Source organism: Rhamphochromis sp. 'chilingali' (genome assembly GCF_963969265.1).
Source record: "Rhamphochromis sp. 'chilingali' genome assembly, chromosome: 19".
NCBI classification, from domain to species: Eukaryota; Metazoa; Chordata; class Actinopteri; order Cichliformes; family Cichlidae; genus Rhamphochromis; species Rhamphochromis sp. 'chilingali'.
Window position 1 is genome coordinate 10,243,329 of NC_137946.1, and position 23,716 is coordinate 10,267,044.

The 23,716-nt window shown below is 39.8% G+C and overlaps 1 protein-coding gene across 2 annotated transcripts in view; it reads left to right on the plus strand.

The window, feature by feature from the left end:
* Positions 1-7,522: 7,522 nt before the first annotated feature.
* nlgn2b (neuroligin 2b) overlaps positions 7,523-23,716 on the plus strand; it is a 65,586-nt gene continuing 49,392 nt past the window's right edge. For both annotated transcript variants that reach the window (XM_080867279.1, XM_080867280.1), the window contains exon 1: positions 7,523-8,082. The gene's annotated coding sequence lies outside the window, so the exon portion shown is untranslated. The remainder of the gene's footprint in view (positions 8,083-23,716) is intronic.

Below are 23,716 nucleotides of genomic sequence, written 5' to 3' on the forward strand. Positions count from 1 at the left end.
TAACCTTCAGAGTACTAGATGTGTAAAATGCGTGGTACTGTTTAATGCATCGAAAATCTTTTGTGGATTCACTTATTCTTAGCAAAGCTGTTCACACCGTTCTCATAATTTGATGAGTCAGAAGCGTTTATTTTTTTAAATCAACCAAGCTCGATTTTTCCAAGTTTTCAACGAATAAACAGATCTGACCATTGCATTTGGCAGCAAGTGCACTCATATTCGGAAAATGCATGCTAAGCGCCTTGAGGCAACTGATGTTGTGATGTGGCGTTATAGAATTACAGTTTTTTCTGATTGCTTAAGCACATTTATTGTAACTATTGGCTAATTTTGCAAAACTCTTCACACAAATAAGAAAACCTGTCACCCAATAATCAAAACATTGTAGTTCTCTTGCAAAAGCAAACACAGCTAGATTAACTCTTCACACCTTCGTAAAAATGGTGTTTCCGTATCAAACAGTACACACAAGCCATCATCTACTAAGCACACAATGCGCCAACTGCACACTGATGGTATGAATACAAAACACATCTGGCTTTTGCTTTCTCTGTGCACAAGGTAGGCTATGTCAGTTTGAGCTCATACTTCTGTCATAGATCCATAAGCATAGAGGGATCCAAACTTCAAGTACTGGTGTTTATTCAAACACATCAAAACAAACACAAGTGTTTATTTCCAAGTATAGGATTATTTGCAACCGCCATAATGACTATATGGGTTACTTGGTCTGCAGTGAACATGCTTCCTCTGCCCCCAGCATCTGGTCATCTAGCAATTCTGTAAAGTAACAATTTCAGTATTTTTACATCAATGGTATTGGTGTGTTTCTCATTGGCATATGGCAGTGCTACAAATCTTTGTGCGAAGTGACTGTACTCACCGATTCTCATTTCAAGATGTCCTTATGGTACTTGCTACAGTGTAGCGGCTCGAGTTAGGCTGGACCCGTTGGCCAGCTACCCTCAGGGTCATTCCACGGTTGATTACATGGTCCACTATTGTAGCTCTGATGTCATCAGTGATTCTATTTCTTACTCTTCCTACCCTTCCTCTCACCCCTCCTGATCTTCCTCTCCTCCCTCCTCGTCTTCCTCTTGCTCCTCCTTGTCCTTGTCGTCCTCTTCATCCTACTTCTTCACCTCCACGTCCTCTTCCTCGGCCTCCTCTACTTCTCACTCTTTCTGCTCCCTCCATTGTACTCCGCACACACAGCTTACCTGTATTATAGTGCTTAGGCTGATTGCAAAGTGAACTAATTATCTAAAAAAGTTTTCACATGTGAAAGTGTGCCAGACAGTTGGCAAATTAGTGTTAATGATAGCCATACATGTGTATACTTTTGCTAGGAGTGTGTTGGAAATTTGGTAATTGAGTGTTGTGCAGTGAATTGTGCCTACAGTTTTGCAAAGTGTGTGTTACAAAATTGCAAACTGAGTGCAAAGCAGTTTTTGTGCTTTTAGTTTTGCAAACTCAGTGAGTGGTTTTGCTATAAGTCTGAATAGTTTTAGAGATTGTGCTACAGGAATCACAGTTAGGGTTTAAGCATTCAGAAAAAACTGTAAAATGGAATTGAATTGAATTTTGCTCATGCATATTCATGCAAAGTTTTTTTTTCAGATTGTCCCAACCATTAAGGAGGAGATAAGGCACATGCTCCGATCATCATAGTAAGATTATTTTTACATTATCATTATTTTAACATTAGCCCAATTACCTTCACAGTACTATACATGATTCATGATTACCTTTATGATATGACAGGGTCATCTGGATATTTCACACTGAATAATGGATTGGTAAACGAGAAGACATCCATCCTGGATATTTAACACATACTGTGTTTAGATCCTTGATGACATGCTAAATGGACATGGAAATGGTAAAACTATAGTCACCATCCTTCAGCCTTCTCTCTGTCATGAGTATTTTTCACTCCCATTTATAACCTAAAGCTCCAGAGTTTCTGTCTGACTGCTCTGACTCCAACCACAGTCGCTGATCACATGTTCCTCCCTGTTTCTTAAACAGCTAGCAGGATAAGGACCTCAGCTCCACAGCAGTGCATTTATAGCAGCAGTACAGCCGTTAACTTAATGAGAGTGGGCTCTACATTTTAGCAATGCAGTTTTATGACCTTCTTCTTTTCACAGCGCATCCAGAGTTTTATAAAGCATATCTTGCTAGCCAAAGGACACGGCTTGCTTTCCTTTACTGATTACTCTCTGCAGACACTGTAAAAACTAATTGAATGGAGGGGTTTTGTAATAAGTGAATTAGATTAAGACTGTTTAACTCATTTTGAAATGTAAGTATTCACAAAATGTTTCCACTGATGATGGAGTGCCGTCCTACTACACTGGCGCTTTTCAAGTCTTTTATGAGTGTATGTACTTACTTAAGATCATTAGTAGTTTTTTTAAAGTACAAAACGGGGGTGCCGAGTTGAATTGTGTACCCTCGAAGTACTTTAAGCACTTCAAATAGACCTTTGACTGTCTTGAAATGCAATAACAGCAGCTATCCAGCAGAGGGAGGTGTTCTACAACATCTGAATACAGGAAATGCGCTGTCTCCTCATAAACTGGATCCCGTGGCTTGTCTAATTCTCTTGTGTGCTTGTTTGATGCTGCTCAGTCAGTTAGCATAGGAAGCTCAGAGTCTATTTAATGAGCACGACAGCGTTTTACAGTTTTTTCTGAATGCTTAAACCCTAACTGTGATTCCTGTAGCACAATCTCTAAAACTATTCAGACTTATAGCAAAACCACTCACTGAGTTTGCAAAACTAAAAGCACAAAAACTGCTTTGCACTCAGTTTGCAATTTTGTAACACACACTTTGCAAAACTGTAGGCACAATTCACTGCACAACACTCAATTACCAAATTTCCAACACACTCCTAGCAAAAGTATACACATGTATGGCTATCATTAACACTAATTTGCCAACTGTCTGGCACACTTTCACATGTCAAAACTTTCTTAGATAATTAGTTCACTTTGCAATCAGCCTAAGCACTATAATACAGGTAAGCTGTGTGTGCGGAGTACAATGGAGGGAGCAGAAAGAGTGAGAAGTAGAGGAGGCCGAGGAAGAGGACGTGGAGGTGAAGAAGTAGGATGAAGAGGACGACAAGGACAAGGAGGAGCAAGAGGAAGACGAGGAAGGGGGAGAGGAAGATGAGGAGGGGGGAGAGGAAGGGTAGGAAGAGTAAGAAATAGAATTGCTGATGACATCAGAGCTACAATAGTGGACCATGTAATCAACCGTGGAATGACCCTGAGGGTAGCTGGCCAACGGGTCCAGCCTAACTCGAGCCGCTACACTGTAGCAAGCACCATAAGGACATCTTGAAATAAGAATCGGTTAGTACAGTCACTTCGCACAAAGATTTGTAGCACTGCCGTATGCCAATGAGAAACACACCAATACCATTGATGTAAAAATACTGAAATTGTTACTTTACAGAGTTGCTAGATGACCAGATGCTGGGGGCAGAGGAAGCATGTTCACTGCAGACCAAGTAACCCATATAGTCATTATGGCGGTTGCAAATAATCCTATACTTGGAAATAACCACTTGTGTTTGTTTTGATGTGTTTGAATAAACACCAGTACTTGAAGTTTGGATCCCTCTATGCTTATGGATCTATGACAGCAGTATGAGCTCAAACTGACATAGCCTACCTTGTGCACAGAGAAAGCAAAGGCCAGATGTGTTTTGTATTCATACCATCAGTGTGCAGTTGGCGCATTGTGTGCTTAGTAGATGATGGCTTGTGTGTACTGTTTGATACGGAAACACCATTTTTATGAAGGTGTGAAGAGTTAATCTAGCTGTGTTTGCTTTTACAAGAGAACTACAATGTTTTGATGATTGGGTGACAGGTTTTCTTATTTGTGTGAAGAGTTTTGCAAAATTAGCCAATAGTTACAAAAAATGTGCTTAAGCAATCAGAAAAAACTGTAATACAGGATTACAGGTTATAAATGGGATTTTAGAGAGAACGTGTACTTTGCAGCAGTCCTGACCGCTGGATACAAAGTTATCTTTTCTTGTACCTTTTTGAATCAACATCAGGGCAATTTACAAATTCTTCCAATCATATACCACCTTTTGCAACCCATGGATGGGAGATCAGCATGCACAGCCTTGATTTACAATAGGCTTGTACCCCAGCTGAATGCAATCCAAGCCAGTCGACAGTTTAATTCAGCAGTGCAGAGTTTCACTATTCTCCCTTGAAAATCTCACTTGTGATGCAATCCAGGAAAAAAAACCTCTCTCCCACTCACAGTTTCTGACAGCAAAGGCTCCAGCTCCCAGTCTGGTCACATACTGCTTTGTTGTTGCGGTTAATAATATTTGGTAAGCAGATGATACTCTTGCAGCTGTTGACTCCCTTTAATCTCCTCCCTGACCTATGAGGAGAGGCCAGAGCCTCGGGGACCTTTGTACCTACCGTATCTCCCCTCTCGTTTTAACAAGACACCTGAGATCTGCCCTCTGCGCAAGGAATGGTGAAAAAAAAAAGATTTCCCTCTGCACCGGCCCAGAAGAAATAGTGCTTATCAGCTCCCTTTTCTAGGTTCTCTGTCCAGATTGACAACAAGACGTTGCTAACGGTCTGTGATTACTCTTCCTTGGTGCATTCTATGTCTTTATAAGACACATTTAACATACCGAAATCTTGACCTTGGAAATCGTGCCCTTTTGATATCAGCCCCCTTTATTTCATATGTCAGAATACTTCAGAACACTTCTAAGTGACAGTATTGTTTCACAGGGGTTAGAAATGAATGATTAAACACTGAACACATATTTAAGAAATGAAAGCAGAAAAAGGGATTTTGAAAACGCAGGGTCAGTTTAAACTAACAGTAATGAAGTCACAGTTTTGCATCCTAAATCAGGTGAAACTAGCTAGACCTCTTCACTTCACAATTAAACTACTCAAAGAGTCCAGTGCTCTTTGCATTTCGCTGCACTGAGCAGTCATCATTTTTGTACATAGCAAAGACATATTGCTAAGATCATCTAACATTTGCTTAAGTGAGTTACAGGATCACGGTGCAGTTCCTCTGCACTAATGGCTGTCATAATTGAAGGCTAATCTAGTGTGCATTTATCTATCTGTCCATCCATCTATCCATTTCCTGCCACCTATCTGCATTTAGTAAGTGGCTCAGACATACTTCCAGCCGCATCTTTCTTTCCATGAGACATCAAGCTGCCTTCTGAAGGCAAAATGGGATACTTCATCCCTCTAGTGTGTTCTGATTGTACGTCCAGTCACCCCGAAGACCTTGCACAAGTCATCCCGGGCTCCAAACTATATCGAATGACTGAATTCCTCACCTGACTCACTGACTGTAAAGACGCATCAACCTCTGTCTGAAAGTCTAAACTCAGAACTCAGTCATCCAGCGAAAGAGGCTTGTTTGGGTAAATTACAGAATGTCTTGGTTCATTTTTTCCTGTGACTAGAAAGATTCCATCATGAGGGTTGTAACGTTGAACTGTGGATTCAAAGCGAGCATACTGAGTGTCATCTTCACACACTGCTTCTTCTGACCACAGCTTGGTAACACCCAAAATTTGCTGTTATTAACCCCGATTCTTTTGTCCCCATGATAGAACAGAGAAAACCCGACTCATAGTGGTCAAAACATTTATATTTCTTTTTATTCAATCATCTTCCGGAAGAGAGAGCCCTGCACAGCCCCAAAAGCCAGCTGCAGAAACTCTAACATTTTTAGCTGAACATGTGTCTTACATAGTGTTATTTCGGTACTTCAGATGTCACACACGTGACACACACAGTTTCATTACAAACTCCTTCTACTCAGTTCCTCTTTTCTGTGTCTGATTTATTTGTCTGATTTAATAATATGCCTGTGCACTAAAACTTCCTGTGCAGCTTGCAATAACTTCCCCTTTCTGAGGTCCGTTACCAGGGCAACCTGTCTGAACTTAGTTTATGAGTCAAAAGTGGCTTTGCTTTACAAACCTTCATTATTAAAGTACATAAAACAATATAATAAAGAAAATAAACACTAAGGATATATTAATTGCATGACACTGTGCAATGATACACCTCACAGATTGTATGGGAAGACTCACTAATGAGTCATGAATCGACCAACAATCATCACTTGACTTGCTTGACCTCTTTTCTTTTTGGGACCCGTCTTCATTGTTTTACTTTTAGGGCCCACTGTGTCCTTGGGCAAAATTTCAGCAAGTTTCCTCCTGTCGTCTTGGTGTCTACGTGGTTAAAATGAGAGACAAAAAATGCTGAAGCTCTTTGTAAAGAGCTAGGGTAAAGAGGTGCTATATGTAAGTGCAGTCCATTTACCCTCCTCAATGCTCCTATCGGCATCGCTTCCAGATGCAGCCGCAATTACTTTGATCAAAAACAGCTTTAAAGCCCCCTGCTTCATGCTACCTGTCGAGGACCAAATGACAAACAGAGAAAGCATCTAGCAGCTGAAGGGCCACATATTTCCCTCGAGGGTGAGCGAAGAACAAAACAGAACTTAATAGAAAGTTAGTATCGTGGCAAGATTCATCAAACAATTGATTGCCAACACAACTGATTCAGCTCAGTTCAATTCACAGCATAGAGGCGAACCCCAACGATTTAATTTGAATACGCTATTAGGGACACTAACTGGTCACTTTTGGCTGGCATGTTGTGCTTGTGCTGCCACCTAGTGGTCACATCAATGCAGGTAGTCTTTACTGTGTACCAGCTGAGCTCTGCATCCATGCTCATTTTCCTTAAATAATATACTCAACCAGGAAGCAGAAATTATAGGTAAGTATTTATTGTTGCTGTTATTTGTATTATTATTGCTCTATATGTAACCCGTGCATTCGTATATTACGGTGTTTCATATTTCACCCACCAAAAAAGTACCAAAAATAAATTTAAAAAAATTAAAAAGAAGAAAACAAAAATCTGTGTCAGCCTGGCACAGATCATCACCTATAAACGCTGGAAGCAAACGCGTTTTGCTTTTCCACGCGAGTATTTCAGCAGATCGAGCGCCCTTTTCCGCCGAATTATGCGTCTCGCCTCCTCGTCATGACAACTAGCAGTGAGACTGAAATATTGCGCGAGAGTCAATGAGACTGCGCTCAGAGAGAGAGAGCGAGAGAGGGAGATTGAAAAGCAGTGGGATCTCCTTCAGTGCGGGCTTCAAAAATAAATACCACTGCATCATCCTGATATTCACAGCCTTTCAGGTGTTGTTCCAAAAGCACCGGGCTGATCGGAAGGTGCGGGCTCTGTTTTCTCATTCCGAGCTTTCTCTCCTTAGCATCAGAGACCAAGTGAAGAGAGAGAGAGAGAGAGAGAGAGAGAGAGCACCACGCAAGCGCGCGAAGAAGAGATTGGACACCTGATTTCGGTGGGGTGTCTTCGCTGAAGCGCTGTTTCGTGTTTTAAGTCAGTCAACCTGTAATCTTTTTTTTTTCTTTAAAGGGGGCCGTTCGGCACAGCGGGGGCGCACACCGCGGATTATTATCAGCGCGGGCAAATGGGGGGGAGAGAAAGAGGACAGATCGCTGCGTTGACTTTTGAAGCGACGCGCGAGTCCTGACGCTATAGCGTTACGCATTTATTTTCCTGTGAGTTCATTTTCCCCCCTCTCTCGTTCTCCCTCTCTCCTTCCCGTGTTTGGGTCGCACTCGCTGCTGCGTCTCCGCCTGATTAAAAAAAAGAAGAAAAGAAAAAGTCAAATATTCCGTGGAGAAGGAAACATAGCAGGGGTGTTGTCAGAGAGGGATGAGAGGAGGAGGAGGAGGAGGAGGGGGCCAGTATGAGGTGTGCTTTTTTTTGGAAAAGCCGGAGAAAGACGGACACCGAGAAGGTGTGCTGATGTGCGGAAGCCTGCGACTGCGTTGCTCTCCTGAGAAATAATTGCGAGCCGGGGAGAAATGGCCTAGTTAGGAGATCATCGACACGCCGACGGAGGATAGAAAAGAAGAATCGTGCTTAGATGGACGGGCCATCATCACCATCATCATCCTCTTCTTCATCTTAATTCCGGTGCTTGCATCGCGTCTTTTAGGTAAGCCATATGTTCACCACCAGCACCCAAACGTGACTGGAGATTTGCTGTCTACCGCGGGCTTCATGTGTGCGCAATATGTTTGGTGACTTCGCACATTGCGCACGTTGCCCGTCCTGACGCACTGTCAATACTGAGGAATGAGATTCCCATGTAAAATCCTCGAGCCACTTTGTTGCTATAGCACACATTTTCTTCCTTTCAGTGGGAGCCTTCTATTGGCCTTGCCTGTTGATAAGCTGTGGCATCTTAACGCGATCGGTCCACTTTGCGTATCCAAGTGGTTTTAACCGCGCGGCTAGCGGGGAGATACGGCTGCGATTTAATTGGAGATCAGCTCATCACGCACGGGGACCGTCAATCAGACCGGCTTGCTATTCTCAGCCGGGGCTGCCGATCCCGCTCGATTGTGGAGATATTGATTATTTTCTGATGACCCCCTTTTTTTTTCTTCATTACACTTATTGATGACAGCTTAATTATGCCTCTGTGCTGCAACGTAACTCATCTCAAGCACAGTGTGTGACAGGCCTTGAACTCAGAAGACGTCTCCTCTAATCAACAAATTCACAACAGCTCTGACACACACACACACACACACACACACACACACACACACACACACACACACACACACACACACATGCAGTCAAAAAAGCCTGTGCCCTAGAAGATGCAGATAGGATTGTGAATTAAATGCACATGCTGATGATCCAGGGAAGGCTCCATTAATATTCAGCGGTGGTTGGGCAGTGCTCAGTTAATGGAAGACAACAGGACCTCTGTTCTGACAGGTCATGAGAAATGGTATATTTTCATTTTTAAAGGAGTGAATGTGTGTTGTTTTTTTCCTCTCTCTCTCTCTCTCTCTCTCTCTCTCACACACACACACACACACACACAGATATGGGGCCTGTAGCTACGGAGAAGTGACATTAGAAATCCATCAGAACACCAATAAAGTGGTTTTGTAGACTTTTGAAGAATTTCGTATTACTCTTGTTGGCGTGCTGTTCAAATAGCTGTGATTGCTTTTCTTAGGCCGGCGTAACGTCAGCCTCGGCGCTGGCATTTTAGGAGGCTTACTCAAATACAGCAGAATGGAGCTGAAGACTGGGAAGCCTTGCCTGGGCTTCATCTTTTAGTGGGAATTTGTTTCACTACATATCAGACAAAATAAAAAATAAAAAAATAGCACGCTACAGTATGGCAGAATTGTAGCATGACCATTCTTCTTCATATACACCGCAGGTAATACGTGTGCTTCATCTGATTTTTTTATTTTTTTTTTAATCTTCAAGAACATACAGAGATTGCCACCATTCCCAGAGCACTACGTCCAATAAACTACAGTTAAGGGCCAATAAAGTTAATACTGTGGCAAGCTCGGTGTCAGTCGGTTTCTAGAGAGAAAATGGCCTAGAAGTGAAGATAAAAGGGACGAAAAGGAAAGAACGGCCGCTTAATGGATTGAATGAGAACACAAGGTGGGGGACTTACAATCTGGAACAAAACGTGTTAAGTCTTAATGTTTAATGAAGTATGTTTGGGTGAGGAAGGTGAAGTGCTCAGAAGTGTTCACTTTAATATTCTCTCTCCTCTCGTAAAGTCAGAGCTTTCTTGCAGCAGCACAGCTGTTGGGTTGTTTGTATAGGTGTATTTGTTTGTTTGGATGAGGCAGCCTTGTCGCATATCAGTGCTTGTTTCCATCATTATAGCCCAGAATTTTAAAGCAATATGATTTTAATTATTATTTTTCATACCTCTATTACTTTCAGGATATTGTCTTTTTTTTTTTTTTAGCTGAATTTCCTCATCAGTGCTTTCCTGTGTGACTGCAGCTAAGTGATGTCACTGCATGTCTTGAAATAACAGGTAGCATGTAGAACATGGCAGCTGGTGAACAGGCTCATGCACGTTAGCATCCTGACCTTGCAAGCTGTTCTATGGTTTATGGATTCATAACTGTAAGATTGAGGTAATAAGCGATGGTAAAATGAAGTGTCATTTGTTACTTCATGTTTGAGATTGGCACACACACACACACACACACACACACACACACACACACACACACACACACACACACACACACACACACACACACACACAAGATTGGTTTCATCTGGCTGCACAAGACCAAAAGCCAACTGCATTTATATTTCTTTTTTTTTCAGTTTGAACCTACATGTTACTCCATGTGTTATTGCACTGTGAGAGACAAGGCAGGCGTTTGTGATCACTGTCATTTGATTGTCTTTGATGACAGAGAAAACACACAAAAAAGGAAAACTATCAGGGACTAAGCCTTGGATGAGACAATTTTCTTCAAATACCTTCTGGGTTTACTTTTGTATTATTTGCTTGGAATGCTCAACACTATAATTCTCACTTTAGAGCCACTTTAGATTATTTTTGGTGTCAAAATTGTATTTTAGATTAACAATAGAAAAAAAAAACATAAACTAGAGAACTAAAGACATTACACACTGGGGGAAAAGCCTTAATAAGGGGATACTTTGAAATAAGATACTTTGAATTGTGCAAAAATATTACATTTCCTAATGTTTTTCTATGTTCTCATATAATCCAGTTCAAAGTGCTCCAAGCTGACCTTGAAGAAGAGGTGGAAGAGATTTACACTTCCAAAACAAACAGTATGTTTTCAGGTTATGGCAAAGTCAGCATCGTGTTTTAATCCAGAGAAGGTTTGATCACTAGTGTGAACACTAGAGTTTGTTTCTGTTAGAAATACCCAACACAAAATAGCCTTCATTAGGGTAACGCACACCCAGTGCACTTAAACTGATTTTAATTGTGCAGAGTTAACATGCTCTTATTTTAATGTTCATATTTCCATGGATACTTCCTGGGTTTGACTCTCAGTCCTTTTTTTTTCAGTTGTGAGTGAGTTCCACAACGAGAGTCTTCAGGGTTGTGCACTTAGAGAAAGTGTTTATCAAGAGTCCAAAAATTCCACAAAAGAGCCCTCATGCCGTTTACAATTGTACTGTGTGGGACTGACCTGAGCCCTTAGAGATTTATCAAGAACATTCTTCACAAGTCTGTTATTTTTGTTGTTCTGAACTTTGGGATTAGATGTAACCCATAGTCACTGCTGCAGTACACTTAATACCACTGACTAGCTGTCCATAAAGCTGCACATAGGACATCACTTCTTAAATTTGGAGTCTTTAACACTCTAATGGTGGGTTTTTAAAAAAATTGAACAATAAAAATCCGGACAAAACAGCACTAAAACCCATCTGCAGCTCGTTTATATTTGAATTGTGGGAGCTGTTGCTATCCGCTCATCGTATCCCGTACCTTAGCCAAGTGTCTTTAACCCTTCTTGATATAAAACATTGACTGTATGCTGGGTTTAAACCTGTAGCTGCTGTAATGGAGGCTCGGAGATTTTAATTTCTGCCCGAAGATGTCGAGTCAGAGGAAAGGGAGGTTAAAATGACCCAGCTCTCAGTCATATCACGACCACAGAGAGGAGAAGCTGTAGAATAGCTTGACCTGACCCATTATCTGTGAGCAAAGTAAAGCTGGAGAAAACGCCTGTGCAAATGCCATGGTAACCATCTTGTGCAACCTCCTTTGAAACAACATCACATAAGAGTGATCCATAAGATAAGCCAGGATAAGGGCCATCCTGTCTCGCGCGCTCCGAGAAGAATATCACGGCAAAACCCATTAAAATATGCACTAAGTTAATGCGTCTTTTTATTAGTGACACATGCAAAAGCCCAGTAAAAAGGGACACGTGACCTTTCCTGAAACACAAAGATCCACCTTTTAAATTCATCGCACGTGATCCATTAAGCAGCTGTAATATTTGATTAATTTTATTTTATTTATTTGTTTTTGCAGTGGTGTACAAACTCCAGCTGGCATTGAAATATGACATGTATTCTTAAAAAAATATTATAATAAATATTCCTGTCATGGTTATTATGGAGCTGTGGGCTGTGTTGACATGAATGAGACGCATTTGACATGATACTTTTTATTAGGGCGGCAGCCCATTTTGCTGTTATTTAAATGTCAGCATCTACATTTTCAGATGGGGATTTGATATCTGCTTTATGACACTGGCGAACGGTAGTCTCATCGGCTGAAGGACACTGACGACAAGTGTGAAATACAGCAGAACTGCAGGAACTGTAGATAACCACTTGCTTTCTGCCACTGCTGCAGGATTGAACTGTTGCTCGGTGTAAAGTACACAAGAGTGTGTGATTCATGTCAGCTGGTGCTTGGCAGTTCAATCACTGCTTTACAGGAGCCCAACAAATAAAGGTGAAGTCATAATTTGGGAAGTCAGTGAAAACTGATGCGGTGATTAAGAAGTCATTGTGTGTCCACTGTCCTTTTTGTCTCTATCACCAAATCAATATTTAAAGCTAAGCACAATGTAAGAACGTGGCCAACAGAAAGATGCTAGGTAATGTAAAACGCTCTCATTTAAAAATACAGAACAGCAATCATCAAACTCTGACCAGCGTTGAACAGCATACCGAATACTAGTGATGTTTAAAAATGTTTTTCAAAATTCGGACAAAAGCTGCAGACGTTCTGCATTCATTGCTGAAAAATATGAACCCCTGGGTGTGGATTTGATAAAAAGAGCAAGCTTTGAAGCATCACTTTAAGTGGCGAGCTTTAATGTGAAAATTGGAGCTTTTTCAAATTTTGTCTTCTTTTGAATCTTGGTCTCTCACCTAAAACATGCACTGTACACAACATTTAAATAACTGAACATTAAACTTGCTGCCCTGTGTAAAAATTGTCATCCCACAAGGATGATTTGTTGTGTTTTATTTATTATATATTAAGTCACTAGATGCTGTATCTTGCTCAACTTGGTGTAAAAACCCATGTTGGATGTGCAAAATACAGCCAAAATTCTATTTATGTACTCTGTTACACTTTGAGTTACTTTGTGTGTGTTTTTACTGAATATCTAGATTCGATTAGATCAGATGAAACTTTATTAATCCCTCGGGTGGGTTCCCCCCGGCATATTCAGTAAAAGGCGTTCCCTTACCAGGAATCAAACCCGGGCCGTGGCAGTGAGAGCGCCGAATCCCAACCACTAGACCACCAGGGATCTACAGTGGCTATACATGAAATTTCAGTGTTTCCTAAATACAGTTCCTCAGCATGTCACCTGTTGGAGAAGCTGCTCTGCTGACTTGCTACACATGCTAGGAATTCTACAGTACATAGTGATTTATGGGTAATTCAGCTTCATGTAAACACCTAAATCTGCATCATATTACACCATCCATATTTTCACCTGATCATCTGTATCTCCAGAGCGTGCTACTGCTTTCTACAAGCCACCCTCTATGGCGCTTGCATTGTGACCATTGTTTTACCAGAAGAACAAAGGCTGACCTTGACGATCATTTTCAGTTGAACGGAATATTCTGCTTGCATTACTAATCTTAGGACTTCCTCAACAACTGAAAATAAATTCAGCAAAAGTACAGAATAACAAGACACGGCTCAGGACACTTGAAATGATTGAACATCGAGGACCACTGTGGTAGCATAGGGAGTTCAGATGCACCCTTACAGTGTGTCAGGTAGTTCAGTCAAATACTTACATCAAAGGATTCAGGGCAGTTTATTAGAAACAGCAGTCCACGTGAACCGTGTGTGTTATTCTGCTAATGATGGTGAAGCCAAGTGGCATGGCGGAGTCTCTGGTGTGCAAACTATGAAAGGAGAGAACTGAAAAATCTCAAGAGCAGATCAAATTTAGTAAACAACAATCTTCATCCAGTTAACTACTCGTATTCTCCTCATTTTTATTTTAATTTTTAAAGTCAGTACCAGCATTGAAACCCAGATTGCCCCTACCCCCATCTTTTATTCAGCTGACCTCACAGCAGTACCTTTGGAGTACAGGAAACCTCTCAACACTTTTGGGCATACAAATCATTCCAGCAGAATACATCACATACAGCAAGTCTCAGTGCTTTATGTAAGCTAACCCAGAAGATCATGACTGCAGCCATCCCATCTGTTAAGAGTACACCTTCCAGTGAACGTGACAGTCAGTGTTTAACTTTCTGTAGCTGTTTTGCGTCGTTTCACCTTAAATAGCACAGAGCGTATTTACTATGAATGATGCCCCATTGTAAGACGATGAAGCAGGCCCGCTTTCCATGCTGCTGAACTCCGTGGGACCGGCTGCACAACTTATAGACGATTGTCCTGCCAATTATCGTGCTCACTGATGATCAGATATAATGCACCTGCTCTCTCACGCATATATCGTGTGATGTTTTTTTGCTTTTTTTTTTTAGTTTTCTATTGTAAATCTATTTTAAAATCTGTCACATTTCCAATATGATGCACATCTACATTACCAAATAATAGCTGCTCTTTAATGGATGAGTTTAAAATGGCTGTAGACAAGTTATTATAATATTGATGCGCTCTGGGTATCCATCGATTTATGCCAGAGTGTAATAACACTTGTTTTACAGTGTTGCATCTCAGACAGTATTACAGATTCCCCTGGCAGCAAGTTTTCATGAAATATAGATGTAAAACATATGATAATGGCTTCCTGAAGATCAAAAGAAAAGCATATTTCTTGCAGCCGTCACCGATTGGTCTTGTGCATTACTGATAATGATTCCTCAATATGTTGAAGTCCAGATTGCACAATCTGGATTTATCTTTCAGTGTCTGGTCATTGTTACGGTGCTATTTTGAGGGCAGCAAAAGATTTGCAGGCAATTTGCAAAACCCACTGTGACTTTTATTGCAGCAAAGCCACAGGAGTAATATATTTACTAATGAATTTAGCTTTGACAGCAGTCTTTCACCAAAAACCCCTCCGCTAAACAAGATAATGGTAATTAATGGGAGATCTTTCCCTTCAGATCGTTTTTAATTTTGGCTCAGAAGCATTGGCTCTATATTTAGTTGTTTGAGGAGGAGCTGCTAAGGACCGGTGTACATTTTCAACTCCTCGGCAAGGTGACCTCCTGCTGTTCTGTGAAAAAACCTACTTGTGCCATGTGCAGTATGGAAGCAGATCGTGATTGTGCCTGATCATAAAAAGCAGATTTTTGTTTGGATCCTTACTATAACAATGTGAGTTGTTTGCTTGCTCTTTTAATTCACAACATTTTCCCTTTCAGTTACTTAAGTTACATTAAGCCTTATACAGTGAAAGCATTTGGTTAAAAGCAGAGACAGCTTTCATAGCTATGATTGTTATTTCAGTTTTTATTTAAGTCTAAGGGTGGATAAATGAAGGTTAAAAAAGTGAAGATCTTTCAACTACGTTATGAGTGTCAATATTGCATAGCTTGTCCACCAGAGGGCACTATGCAAATTCACTGTTCGCAACAAGTGTTTCCTACAAACACAGCAGTTGGGCAGAGCCTAGTGTAAATGAGTAATTAAATAACTACATGTAACACAGATTTGTTGTGTTTATGTTTTGTGTGTCTGAAAAAGGAATTATCAGGAAATATCGGTACTGTTGTTCGTCCTAAAAGTCCTATATCAGTCAAACAATCAGAATATACAAGAACCTTATTTAGCAGATACACAGTCCACCTAATATCAGTTTCCATGCCAACTCATCCAATTAGATGAGTGTATTTTTAATTCCTTTGAGGTAAATGTATTTTATTGTATGTATTTTAACTTTTCAGACTTTTCTGAAGAGTATGAAAATGCTACGTATTACTGCGGGAGGTGATATTTATGGTTTTCAATGCCATTTTCCCTTTTCGGTGTAATAAAGGGTAAGAAAAAAACAACCCGAAAGACTCAATTTGTTATTCTTGGGATCCCTTGCTGATATTGCAGGAGTAGCTGCATTCACACTTATAGAGCTCGCCTGGTTTAATTTTCAGAGGAAAAAGGCTGCCGCGTTGCCAAAGAGGAGAAAACGCTACGCAGGTTATCCAATCCAGCCTTGTTTTAAAAAACATTTTAATTATTCATTTGTTTGGATGTGCAGAACACAACCGGACTACAGTGCATTACCACAGCACTTAGGGAGATGGGTTTCAGCAGCGCTGAAAGACTCCAACAACACAAACAAGAACATGCGAACAGAATGAATGCCATGTACTTAAAAACACAAGACAGTCATTGAATTCCAAACAGAGAGACAGTAACACGCTGGTGTAATTGCATCAAATGTTTCAAAGCATCTGAGCAACTAAACAAGCACCTTTGCTGGTGTAAAGACTTATTCAGTATTGAATCAAAAGGTTTATTGATGCTCATGGTTTTGGATTTGAATTGGTTACAAAATTACCGTGTATTATCCATTTCAAAATATATGTTTTTGCACCTATAGTATTATAAATTGTGTTGTGTGTAAGTAAAATCTTGCTCATGCTGAACTCTTTACCACTACTTTATTAAGAAGTTATCCGCCCAGTTGCAATACAATGCTGTTATCAGATGTTGGCCCAACATACATATTACAAGTAAGCAGGCTCCCACTATTACCTATAAATAAGCCCAGACGTTATCTGCTCATCTATTGTAATCAATAATTTATGAAAGATTATGAAGGAGACATAGTGGTTGTATGATGTTTGTGGGAATGCTATTGTAAGCTAGAGAAAAGAGCTTTTTAACCTGTACTTTACAATGTCAAAAAAATCCCTAAAGCTAATCAAGTACTTTTGGTACCTGAACCTAAACAAGCATTGTGTGGAAACCAAAGCAAATCGGGTAAAAAAAAAAAGGAAAAAAAGGAAAAAAAGATTTGAAACAAAAAATAATACATTTTGCTAAATCAAAGTTTAAATTTGACATGGTAACATTTCTTCATAAAACTAGCTGCTGTTGTGGTCTTTTCTTTTCATTCTCACTTTAACAGGAGCCTCTGTGCACAGCGTTACATCTACTTATCACCCCGTCTTAGCATTACAGCTCAATTTTCCTGCTTTTCCAGTTGCACTTCGTGTTATGTCTTCCAATACACCTCTGGTTCTCTCCAAATACACACTGCATTCTCAGCATATGTGATCTCTGTAGCATAGCTTTTTTTTTTTTAACTGACATGGTTTTACACAAGTAAGAACCGCACAATCTCCTAATGCTCCTTATGTGTATTATTTCCCCTTGGGAGTGTAACTAAATTTCAAATTGTAACACCCATTACAAAATATCATTTTAAATCCATAATAAAGAAAAACCTAATCACATTTTTGTTGTAATGTTCAAAACATAAGTGGCTAGACTTTGATTATATGATAGTAAAAAGGCAAGGCCATGCTTGTTACTGGGACAACACAGATTGCAGTAATAGTTCAATTAAGCATACGCTCAGTTCACATTAAGGTGATTTAACCCAGCAGGGGTATGTTTAGTTAGACCGGGGCCAGTTTACATAGACAAGGAATTACCGAGAAATGTCAGGCCTGACTTCTTGTTGTTGTTTCTTTGAGCGAGGTCTCATTATTCGCAAGGTTACCTGAAAGCATTCAATCAAAAAAGACGAGGGCTTTCGGTACTACAGCTCCATTTTGTCGGCCTTGCAAACACACCATGAGGGAATTCTTGTCAAATCCTTCCTAACCCTCTTGACAAAAAGAACATGTTTAAGCAAAAGCATAAATGACTAGTGTCTGGAGTGCTGGTGTTATTACCAGGTTATCCCCATATCCCGCTGTCACACATACAGTAGACCACTGTTGATGTGACATGTTTAACATCTTAATACAGGGCTGTGTTTAATTGACTGAAAACAATTATGATCGGTGAAAAACATTTTCTTTCATTCTTTTCAACATGGGCTTCTCTGTAGTTTGATATTAATTCTTTAAAATAATATTCAAAACTCATTAAAACTTTACAGACTAGTCTATCTAAGAGTCAAACAGAACTGTGGCTGCTTGGTAAATTTGAATATTAACGCTTAGTCCTTACAAGAAAAATTTAAGTTTACTTGCATATTAAACTGACCAATGCTCTAAAGTAAATAAGAACATTTTAAAAATGTGCAATAACATACTGTTCTGGTTCAGATAAGTCAAGATTGTTGCCTCCTAGAAAGAGATTTTTCTCTCTTTTCGTCCGTGGCTTATAAAATCACAGTTAACAACCATGCTACTTCTCCTTTGACACTACTGAAATTGAATTGGTTTGAAATGAGCTGCGAGGGAAACTTCATGGCAGAATGGCCATTTGAAAATATAAACAGCGCAGGCAGAAAAGTACTGACGAGTGACGTGTTATGAAGGTAGACCGCCATGTGTAAAGTGAAATGAAGCAATGACTGTGATGTAAAAGTGCTGGCCTTTGGCTTTAGGGACATTTGAGGTCCCCAGTAGGTTTGTACAGCAACAGGGTTTGTATCACTGTTTTAGATGTGTAAATCCTTGGTTAGATACAATAGAGGAAACCAGACCAGACGGAAACTATTCAACCTATGCTAAGAGTATAATTCTTTCATAGCTATGGTTCGACATGCTGTCTTCATAAACTATCAGTGTGATTTAAGACCAGGAGGAAGAGCTCTAACATGACAGCCAGCAAACCACTCTACCCTTACTACCAGCACCTGCCTGTATTGTGGCCATGGCTGATTTTACCTTTCCACCATTCTCCTCACATTATTTCCCAAGCCTTCCCCTTTGTGCTAACTTTGGCTTCATATCTTGTTCTTTCCATCTTTATTCCTTGGGATATTTTTCTTGTACTATTATTATTATTTCCCTTTCTCCGTTTTGTTGGCAGAAAAACTATCACATCATCTGGAATCCCTTTAAGAAAGAACAGATTGTTTTTTATTATTTTATTTAAGTTGATGCTCTTAATCCAGTGAACAATGTTTTTAAGATAAAAACAGCTAATAACTATAAGACCTTTAATATTTTAATTCAGATTAGTTTTGTAATTGATATATATATATTTTTTTATTTTAAAAAACAACTGGGAAGCCTGCAAAGTTAGTATTTAGTACCATCCTTTTGGCAAGCACTACGCTTGTCAGTAGCGAGACTTGCAGTTCACCCTTTTATACCTACTTACGCTAATATTCCCGAGACTTTGTGCATATTTATAATCACAGTTGTCATACGCATGGAAAACCTTCAACTTATTTGGTATTTTTTAGGTAGTCCGTTGTGGATTTTGAGTTAGGATTTTGAGTTGTTGTGTATTCAGCCTTTTGACAGACACTGACTTGCTTGGTATTTAACTGAGCCTGTGCTTCCGTCTACTAGTGAAATGTTCTTGGTTTCACTGGCTGCAACACAAGCCCAAAGCATGATCGATCCATTCCCGTGTGGAACATTTGGTGAGCTGTTCTTTTCATGACATTTTGCACCCTTCCTTCTCCTGCAGGAATGGTTTTCTACTGATGAATGTTCCATAAAGGTCATGCTTGTGCAGGTGTTGCTGCACAGTAGAACAGTGCACCACCACTCCAGAGCCAGCTAAACCTCCCTAAAGGTCTTCTTTGAGCCAAATAGGGGTTTTGATTTGCCTTTCTAGCAATCCAATGAGCAGCCAACTCAACTTCCTATTTCAGTTAACTTCTATTTCTTAATAAATCTTCAGTGGGAAGAGCTTCCTAAAAATGCAGTGCTATTTTGTTTTCACATTCCCATCTCAAGTATGAGAGGGAACCGCTTAGAGGTGCACAGCTGCTGATTGTTGGGACAAGATTTGAGGAGTATTTCTAAAGCTTTGAAAATGGGATCACCTGGCCTTTCTTACTAATGACTAGTGATATATCATAGACTGAACAACCTAAGTGAGGTCTTATGTTTCTCTTACTTTGCCCTCCTTTGCCTTTTTTCAAGCAGAAATTGTGTAAAATTGTACGAAACAAAAGTGTTATTTGACGGTAGGGCTGTCCAAAAATAGACACTCAGATACTAATTGAAATAATAATTGAAACAAAAAATTTATATTGGACCATTGATGCCAACAACAAGACACATAGCCCCTCCCCTCACTAGCTGCCAAGTAATCGACCTTCATAACAAGAGGCCAGTAAAACTTTGATTTCAGTAACACTGAACAAGTACTAAACATTTATCATAACTGCGGAGTACACATGTAAGCGTTAGCTGTTTAACTGTTAGCAATTTACTCGATAGCCACATTATCCCTCTTTTAAGTTACCACTGAGGCAGTGGCTTTATAAAAAACAATAATATCAATGCAGGCAGCCAACGTTATCAGCCAACTGTACCCACCTGTAACCTTTTTTTGTTTTGTATTATTGTTTGTTGCAGACAACTTCAAAATAGCGTTGCTATTGATGGTGTTGTTTAATCTTCTGTTTCTTTTAAATCCTCTTCATTTTTGTAATTTTTTGCCTGTGCGATTGAAAACACTATGGAGGATTGAAGTGTCCTAGTTATCTGTATCGGGTTTGAAATGCTAACACCAAGTAAGGAGCAGATAGAAGAGAACCTGGAAGTCTGGAGGTATGTCAGTGCATACCTCCACACTCCCATGTAATCTTACATGTCTGTGAATCAGAGGGCGACAGGTGGAAAGGTCAAGAGTGAGATGTTAGTGGCATGCTGTGATGTATCAGGTTGAATGCAGCCTGAGATGGTTTGGACATGTCCAGGAGGGATAATGAATATATTAGACAAAGGATGTTGAATATATGAATATGAAAACAGATTAAACACAAAAACATAGGAACAAAAGAAATGTTTCACAAGATAGTGTAGGGCTGTTCGATATAACGATATATATCGGATGACGATGTAAAAACGTCTATCGTTTCATTTTACGCTATCGTTTGTTTCGTGGTGTCACAAAATAAACTGTTTACGGCAATATTTTTTCATTGTTTTGATGGTCACTGTAGTGGCTATATTAATTTCTTAAAGTTCTATCTTTCTCTTATATTTAATATAACCACACTACGGACGGGCAAGCGCCTGTTTTTATGCGTTGTGGTGAGCAACAACGACGGTAACACCATCGCGTGTCCGCTTGTTTATGTTCCACATCAACCTTTCACAATAAAGCTCAAGATCCTGTTGAGACTTTTCAAAATAAACTGAATCACGTGAAAGAGCAGATTATTTACAGATGAGAAGTAAAAAAGAGCCGCCAGGTGCTAAAGGGTTAGGGCAGGGGTGTCAAACTCAAATACGCAGTGGGCCAAAATTCAAAATGGAACAAAGTCGCGGGCTAACATTAATATTTATTGAAAAAAAAAATCTTCCTCCAGATATAAGAATGAATCTTTTCTTATGGACTCAAACAAGTTTAGCTGAAAAACTGAATATGGAACAAGCAAAGCTTAATACTAAACAATATATATATTAGCTGTATAATACCAGCAGGCCAGCTCTAATAGTAATTTGATATGGCTTCGCAGGCCAAATGTAATTAGGCCAAACTTGGCCCGCAGGCCAGAGTTTGACACCTATGGGTTAGGGGTTAGGGTTAGAAACCTTAGACTCAAACGTTAGAACAGGCTTTTCCCCGCAGCACGCCGAGTAATAAATACTCACAAAGAAAACAGCGGCTGTTACAACTTATGTCTAAAAAGTGACATAGTTTCATGCATCTGTTAAAACACTCAACTCCAGCTACATGACGCGCAGCTGGAAACACTTCCCGCAAGTCGAGCTGCCCGAGATTCACAGAATTTACAGAAAATGTTACATTTTTGTGATTTATATCGTTATCGGGACGATAGAATTCTTATATCGGGATATGAGATTTTGGCCATATCGCACAGCAGATTGAGATTTAGTTTCTTTTTAGCAAAGCTTATAGTTAGGGCTCAATCAGGTAACACTGAATCCTTCCTGGCTTTACATGATGCACTGAGGATTTTTCTTCACTCATCTGTTTTCTTTTCCTGTGTGTTTATGTAGAACTACTACATTTAATCATTACCAATAATTTAAATTTAACATTTATTTTTTATAGTTTGTCTCTTGTCCTGCCCACACTGCCTCCCCCCCAACTGGTCATGCTCAGAAGCCTGCTCCTTCCTCGGTGTGGTTCTTCTGAAGGTTTCTTCCTGTTAAAAGGGAGTTTTTCCTTTCCACTGTGACCAAGTGCTTGCTCAAAGTGGTTGTCCGATTGCTGGGTTTTTCCTCTCCAACATTGTGCTTTATATTGTAAGATAAGATTGTCTTTATCTTACAATATAAAGCACCTTAAGGTGACAGTTGTTGTCATTTGGTGCTATACAAAGGAAATTGAATTAAATTGAATCAAGTGCAATTGATACAATATGTAATATGTATTTGGATACAATATAAATACGTATTCAAAATATTAAACAGTGAGTTTGGAATATTATTCTCATGTAATGTTATTTTTATAATTGTTATATTATTAGTGATTTGTATGGGCTTTGATGGCAGTTTGTTTTACCAACTTGCTACGCATTCCATCCAGACATTCACCAAATAAAAGGAAAGGGATTTGCCTGTCAGTTGGATGTGGATGTCACAGAGGGTGATGAATTAGTCAGACGTGCACGTTGCCAGTAAAATGTTCTTAACACACCCACATCAAGAGCATGAGACAACCATTTGCAGCATTTTTATTGGGAGTCAGATGCTTTGGGAAATAATAAAATGGGTTGTAGCTTGTCGGTCTATAAACTAGAGGCTGACACATTACATGAACATTCAATGATCACATTTTAATTTGGTCAAAGTAATTGCAGGCCCATTCAGAGTTTGATAAAGTTTGAGCTTCTTGTTTTGCTACTCTGAAGTTGTTTTCTTACTTTGCTCCAGTAGAATCAAGACGAAAGCTGATTGTAGATTTGTTTTGTTTTGTTTTGTTCTTTTTTGGGGGGGGGGAGGGGGGGGGAGGGGGGGGTAGCATTGAACATGCATGCCCAGAGGAATGCAGGATAGTTAATTCAATTTCATTCTTAACATCTTGTAAATTTGATCCCTCTAGACACATTTTCTTTTGCACTGTTTTCAAACTTGCGACTGTATTTTTTTTTTTCTGAGCTTGAAAACGATCGTCTTTCTCATCTCCAGGCACCATGTGTCAGCAAGATCGGACAGTCATTTTTAACATGGTTAAGCGGCCTTCTCTATTTAACTTAGTTCGCCATTCTGTTCTTGAATAAGCTTTAAGCCTGAGGCAAAGCAGCTGTCAGACTGCTCCTTCAAACTGTGTGTATCGCCCACAGACACTTATACACATGCTAACACAGCTAGCATTTCACCTAGATCATCGCTAATTAGTGTGTCACCAGATTGTGCTCACTACTTGGCCTCAATTTGGCACATTCTCCCCCAAACACACTTAAAAAAAAAGCGGATAAATAAAAAGTAACAGCCCCTAGAGGCAACAGCGTTCTACTATAACACATTTCTAAAGTTACGCTGCCAGTTGATGTCAAGATATCATTCTCTGTTTGATTGTTTATTTTGTTGTGTTTGTAGATCTGTAAGATAAATGGATTTCCATGTGATCCACATGTGTTAAGCGGATAGAGAAACTGTTGTTACCAACAGCAACATATTGATTTTTTGGTCCAGCGGTGACAGAGGGCCTGTTGTCTACCATCTCCTATCTGCTCCGACTGCCTGCTGCTTGATGATCCTCACCGCAGCTTTAATAACCCGCATCATTAAGGCCCCTTTAATTGACTTCTCCTTGATCATTT